Source organism: Heloderma suspectum, chromosome 2 (genome assembly GCF_057233095.1).
Source record: "Heloderma suspectum isolate Gila_16-S chromosome 2, 16-S_ref, whole genome shotgun sequence".
In the NCBI taxonomy this organism is placed as follows: Eukaryota; Metazoa; Chordata; class Lepidosauria; order Squamata; family Helodermatidae; genus Heloderma; species Heloderma suspectum.
The window spans coordinates 348268702-348274951 of NC_139459.1; the positions used below are offsets into that span (position 1 = coordinate 348268702).

At 47.3% G+C, this 6250-nt stretch overlaps 1 pseudogene; it reads left to right on the forward strand.

Annotated features, from left to right (window-relative positions):
- Positions 1-5038: 5038 nt before the first annotated feature.
- On the forward strand, positions 5039-6127 carry LOC146355445 (uncharacterized; annotated as a pseudogene).
- The last annotated feature ends 123 nt before the right edge of the window (positions 6128-6250 follow it).

A 6250-nucleotide genomic window follows, 5' to 3' on the forward strand; every position in this document is an offset into this window, starting at 1 on the left:
AATTTTTTTCCTGCACACTGAAAATGATCTTTTTGGAGAAAAGGTTAGGCTGGAACCATTCTGTCCAAAATCAAACACTGTATTTATATACCACCTTTTCATATATAGTACATGAAAGCTGTTCACAGCAAAGTATGATGGAAAACAATACATTCCTATCTGTATTCCAGAGAGTTTGGGCCACTGGGAGGTATAGAAATGTAATAAATAAATAGAACTATTTCATAATAAGTACATCAATAGAACGACAATAATTCCAGTATTATTAGAAACACAGTGAAAGTCCCTGGCCTTGCTAGTGAGCATCAGCAGTGGAGTGAGGCCTTTTAAATAGCTTCAGAGGGAGGCAGGACCAGTTGTCTGTCCCGGGTGCCAATAGCAATAGGGCAAAACACCCTCCGGCCCAGGGAGCGGGCGCCAGAGCCCTCTCACCTGGCGATGAGCGCAGCAAGAGGAGCCCCTCCAAAGCAGTGCAGTAGGGGCAGGCCTAGCCCCAGGTGTTAGTGCGAACAGGGCAAACCCCCTCTGACCTAGATGGTAGGTAGCGGAGCTACCTGTCTTTGTTTCCTTCCAGGAGGCTGCTCTCTGCGACTGAGACTCTGACAGGGTTTCTCGAGTAGTGGAGGCTGAGATGGGGTCTCTCTGTTCTTGCAGGGGCTGGTGGCCTTTGAAGATGTGGCTGTGTATTTCACGGAGGGCCAGGGGGCTCTGCTGGGTCCAGACCAAAGGGCCTTGTACAGGGAGGTCATGGTGGACAATTATGGCAACGTGGCCTCATTGGGTAAGGAACTTGGTTCCTCATTTCGTAAGAGCCTGGATGTCCTCTGTCTCTGGCTGCATTTTTCCAGTATCTTTTATTTTTCAAATGATTATTCTGTTTGTTAATGTCTTTGCTTGGCATTTTCTCAATGTAACCCAACAGATCAGGGTTGCATGATTTGCTTCCCTCAGATCAGGGTTGCATGATATGCTTCCCTCTTTCCCTCCATACAACAACAATCTATGACAGACTATAGCTGAGAGAAGGCCTAGTCATTACAGAGCTTTATTTATTTACTTATTTATTTTATTAGATTTATTAGCTGCCTATCTGGCCAGCTACACCTGCCCCATTCTCCTATAAAGTGGTGATTTGGGGGAGTAAAGGAAAAGGAAAACAAGAGAGAGAAGTTTCCCGAGACACACACCCCTTCATTCATTCACACCACACACCTCATTCATTCATTCATTCATTCATTGATTACATTTCTATACCGCCTATTAGCCAAAACTCTCTGGGCAGTTCACACAAATTACAACCCTGAAATACCATGATTAAACACCATATAAAACCTTTAACATACAAAAATGTAAAACAGTTAAACAATTAACCAGCAATATACTAGGATACAATAAGTGAGGAATATTACAAAGGCCCATCATTCATCATCGAATGCACCTAAAAGATGACGAGGTTGATGCCAGGTAGACCTTGCTGGGGGGAACATTCCACAGTCTTGGGGCCACCACCGAGAGCTCCCACTCGGTGCTCAGATCTGGCTCTCCCTTCCTGGCTCATGTACTGGGGGTGAGCTGAGATGGCCTAAGACCAGGGTGGATGGAAACTGAGCCCATAGAGCCCCAGAGCAGTTCTGATTCTGAGGAAGAACAGCAATCTGTGGGAGAGGAGCTCGCTCATCTCTCACAAGCACAGCAGCTGGCAGAGATTCCTCCTGCCAGCATTCCTGGGATAGATAGTCACCCTGGCAGTGAGAGAGAGGTGGAGGGGGGCATGCTGGATGCTCGGCGCAGATGCAGGGAGTGACGAGCGATGGAGGGTGCGGAACGGAGGCGCCTGCTCATTTGGCGCTAAAACAGTGGTCGCATCCCGAGGACCCAAGGGTAAGAGGGAGGATCTCTCCATAGCCCATAAGTTCAGAGTCTTCCCGCGGTTCTCCTTCAAACAGGGACCAACTGCCTTACCTGGAGCTTAGGCTATTCTGCTATCTATCCCCAGTGCAGTTCCTTGCTTAGTCGCTAGTGATTAGTATCTGTAAGAGTCATTAAGTAATAAAGGAATAAAGCCTTGGAAAGAATCCTCGTCGTCTGTGTCCTGAGTTGGCTATTGGAGGGGACCGTAAGAGGCAGCTAGGGTGCTCCTGACAGTGGCCAACTGACAGGCCACCGGCCAGAGGTGGCCAGCAGGAGTTCATCAGAGGCCTTTTCGAAGCCTAATTGCTGCCTGGATAGGCAATTTGGTGAATTGCAACTTCAGAGGGGAGGAATCACCCTCCTCATGTGCTGCAACACCTCCCTTTATTATTTATTTATTGGTTATATTTCTATCCCACTTTTGTTCCTCATTTTGCAAGGAACCCAAGGCAGCATATATGATTCTCCTCCCCTCCATTTTATCCTCACAACAGCCCTGTGAGGTAGGTTATGCTGAGAGTCAGTGACTGGCCCAAACTAACTCAGCTTCATGGCTGTGGGAACTAGAACCCAGATCTCCCCAGTCCAGCATTCTAACTACTACACCAGACAGCCTCCCCCAGGCAGCAGTTGACCCCTATATATCACTTAGGAATGAAAAAAGCCTCACTTTGTAGGGGTATATGTCTGTATGTGAGAGTCACGGGGGGGGGGGGGAGAGAGAGAGAGAGGGTGTATGCATGCGTGTATGTGTGTGTGTGAGAGAGAGAGAGAGAGAGAGAGAGGAAGAGACAGAGATGGAGAGAGAGACATGGGGTCTTTATGGTTCACCACGGTGGAGAAAAATCAATGATTTAAGAAAAAAATCAGATTTTTAAGATTTAAATTGAATTTTCTTTATTTTTCCACCCCCCCCAAACCAAACAAAATTTCTCATTTATAAAATTATTCATTGCAACTGAATCCCATCATATGCCTGCAAAACCGACACTTACATTCTCATAAAAACGGGTTAATGGCTCTGCTACCTTGAATTCCTGCCAATCACACATGGGCATTCATTTATGTTTTTCACCGAAATGGCTCTGCCCAGCCAGAACTCCTGGCTCTTGCTTCTCTAAAGATCTGGGGTTTCATTTTCCGTTTCTCTGACTAAATTTGCATTTCAAAGGCACAGGCTGGGTAGGATTCTTGTTCTGTGCCTATGTGGTGGTGGAGCTGGGCCAAGCAAGGCCGAGGAGTTAGTTAAGACAGAGACGATATAGCAGGGTGGGTAAAAAGCAACAATTTTATTGTAAAAAATCATTACAGTACATCATGTTACAAAAGGTAATTGTCGGGTTCCTTCTCTAGAGGTTCCGTAGAGGCTTCAGGATGAGCGATGATATTCCCTGTTCTCTTCTTTCCTGAAAAGGCTTTCCAGTCGCCAAGCCTGAGCTCCTCTCCAGGCTGGAACGAGGGGAAGAGCCGTGGGTGCCGGATTCTCCAGGCTTGGATGGAATGGAGACCTCCAGGGCCCACTCAGGTGAGGGATCCGTGTGATCCAGTTGACCAAAGACTCGTGGGTGATTGCTTGATTCCTTGGAATTCTGAATCCCCCGGCCCTCCATTTTAAAATGTTGAGTTCTCTTCTTATGCTTTAATTTCTTCTTTCAGAAGGCAGGAGGAAAAGTTGCCCTGCAGGTTTCACATTTCATAGCCATTCGCATGTGGGCCTTCCCAGGCTCCGTCCTGATCATACTTTCTGTTCTCTGAGGGACCCCATTTCTCATTGGCTCCTATGCTGAGAAACCCCAGCATGTTTCTCGCAGAACTTCTTGCAAAGACTTCTGGGACGTGTTCTAAGGCAACTTCTCAATTTATTCAGGGCATTGGCCTGGCTTATTGAGGCTCACTGTCATTGGATAATTAAAATATTTCCACCCCACCTCTCAATCAAAGACTCTCAAGACAGCTAACAACAAACTCTGTTGCTCCATGGAAACTGGGGGACCTCCACCACACTCAGTGCTCTCCTGCAGCCACACCAGGTAGAGGAAGATCTGGTGTCGGGCTGAGCTGGAAGGTTTCTTTGCTTCTCTGTTTCAGTTGTGGTGTTCTTGGGAAGGTGCATAAGGGTAGGGGTTTCCCCTTTGCCTAACCTGGGGATGAGAGGAAAGATCCGGCTGGGGACTGTGGTAAAAGTCCAAACTGGACTTGGAGGTCCGTGCCTAGCTGCCCTCCAATTAAGCTCTGGACATGCGGGTAAGATGCAACTCGAGTTAGTCATGTACAACCAAGGCAGCTCTGTCAACCCAGAGGCAGCGTAGACCAACACTCACCAGTTACATTTATAATCATAATGTGGCTAAATAAGTGACATCAGCCAAGCCCAGCGCTCATATCTGGTCATTATCAACTGAACTTTTTTTGAACCACTACTCCCATCTTCTTCTCTGAGAACCCTGCAACTTTTGCAAGGACGATGATTCATAGGTGTGGGGTGAGTTGCTGTGGAGACAAGATAACTTATCTCTACTGTCCTAGCAGTTTCTTCTTTTGTACGAAAGAAACAAAGACAACAGTTATAGGCTTTTGAGGAATCTGCCACGTAGGCATGAAGAACCTGAGACAACTTACTTATTTTTCACAGGACACCTAATCACAATAGCCATGTGTAAAATTGTGCAACCATTGAGCAGAGTGGGTGAACCCGTCTTGTATTCGTTCAAATAGCATTGAGAAGTGAGAGGTGTCACTTTTCTTCCATTCCTCTGACTTTTAATCTCTGCCTCTCCTCCCCCTTCCTTCTGTGTTTTCCTGCATTGCTTGGCCTCTTTCAGAATGTCAGCTGAGTGTACCATTGTGCCCTTTTATTGTACACCCCTTGGATCTTTAGAGGCTTTCTGTTCTCATGGTGAGTTCCCTCCACCACCTCCCTCCCAGCTACTACCAAATTCTCCTGCAAATTGTACACCCAAAAGCTGTGGGGGAGAATGCAGTTTGGAAGAATGACTCTCCCTGTGTGCATCCCTCCCTGTGTACAGTCTTCCCTGTGTACATTGTGTTCCCCCAGCCCGCCAAACAGCTGATCAGTAGGCTAAAGCAAGTGTGATTGTGATGGGGAGGATGGTGTGGGGAGGGTCAAACTCTCTGTGAAATTCCTCTTCCGTGGGCAGTCCTGGGACAGTGAAGGGGAGGGTTAGAACTCCCCCTTCTTCCCCATGCTCCTGTGACCCATATGAATGTGAGTTCCTCACAGTCTGTGGGGAGGAGGTGGGGCTGTACTTCTGAGGGGAGGTGTCCTAGCCATGTCCCCTGTCACATCCAGCCACGCCCACCAAGATATGGCCCCCAATCCACCACCTGCTGCTGCACGTGGCCTGTAGGGGCACAAAGGAAGCTCATTCCTGGGCCAATGGGATAAGAGGAGAGGGGGGAAGAGAGAGGATGAGGGTCCACTTCTGTACTTGCTCCTGCAGTATGAGCCCTGTCTTCATGGCTCAATTTCCCCCTTCAACATCCTTCCAAGGTTCCTGTCTTTCCCGTTCTCAAAGTCAACATTGTTTCTGTTTTTCCATTATTCCAGCAGGTGAGTGTAGGAGAAAACACTCAAGCACTGTGCATGGGGGAAATTGTGGTCAGAAATCAAGTGTTCCCAAACATCACAAAGGCCACATAGGAGAAAAGTGGTTTAAATGCTTGGAGTGTGGGAAGTGTTTTGCCTGGAAATCAGTATTCATGAAACACCAGAGAATCCACACAGGAGAGAAGCCATATAAATGTTTGCAGTGTGGGAAGTGTTTTTCGATTAAATCCAGTCAGATGATCCACCAAAGACTCCATACCGAAGAGAAGCCATATGAATGTGTTAAATGTGAGAAGTGTTTTGCTCGGAAATTACATCTCATGAGCCATCAGAGAGTTCACACAGGAGAGAAGCCATATTGATGTTTGGATTGTGGGAAGTGTTTTACACAGAAATCAGTTCTTGTGACCCACAAGAGAGTCCACACGGGAGAGGAACCATATAAATGCCTGGAATGTGGCAACCTTTTTGCTGATCCATCAGCCTTTGCAAAACACCAGAGAATCCACACAGGAGAGAAACCTTATAAATGTTTGGAGTGTGGAAAGTGTCTTGCTCTGAAATCGCATCTCATGACCCACCAGAAAGTCCACAAAGGTGAAAAATACCACAAGTGCTTTAAATGTCAGTGTCAGGGTGGACACTGAGCCCATAGAATCCCAGAGTAGTTCTGATGCTGAGGAAGAGCAGTCGCTCCTTCGGGAGAGGAGCGCGCTCCTTTTTTCCCAGGACCAACAGCTGACGGAGATTCCTCCCACCCACATTCCTAGT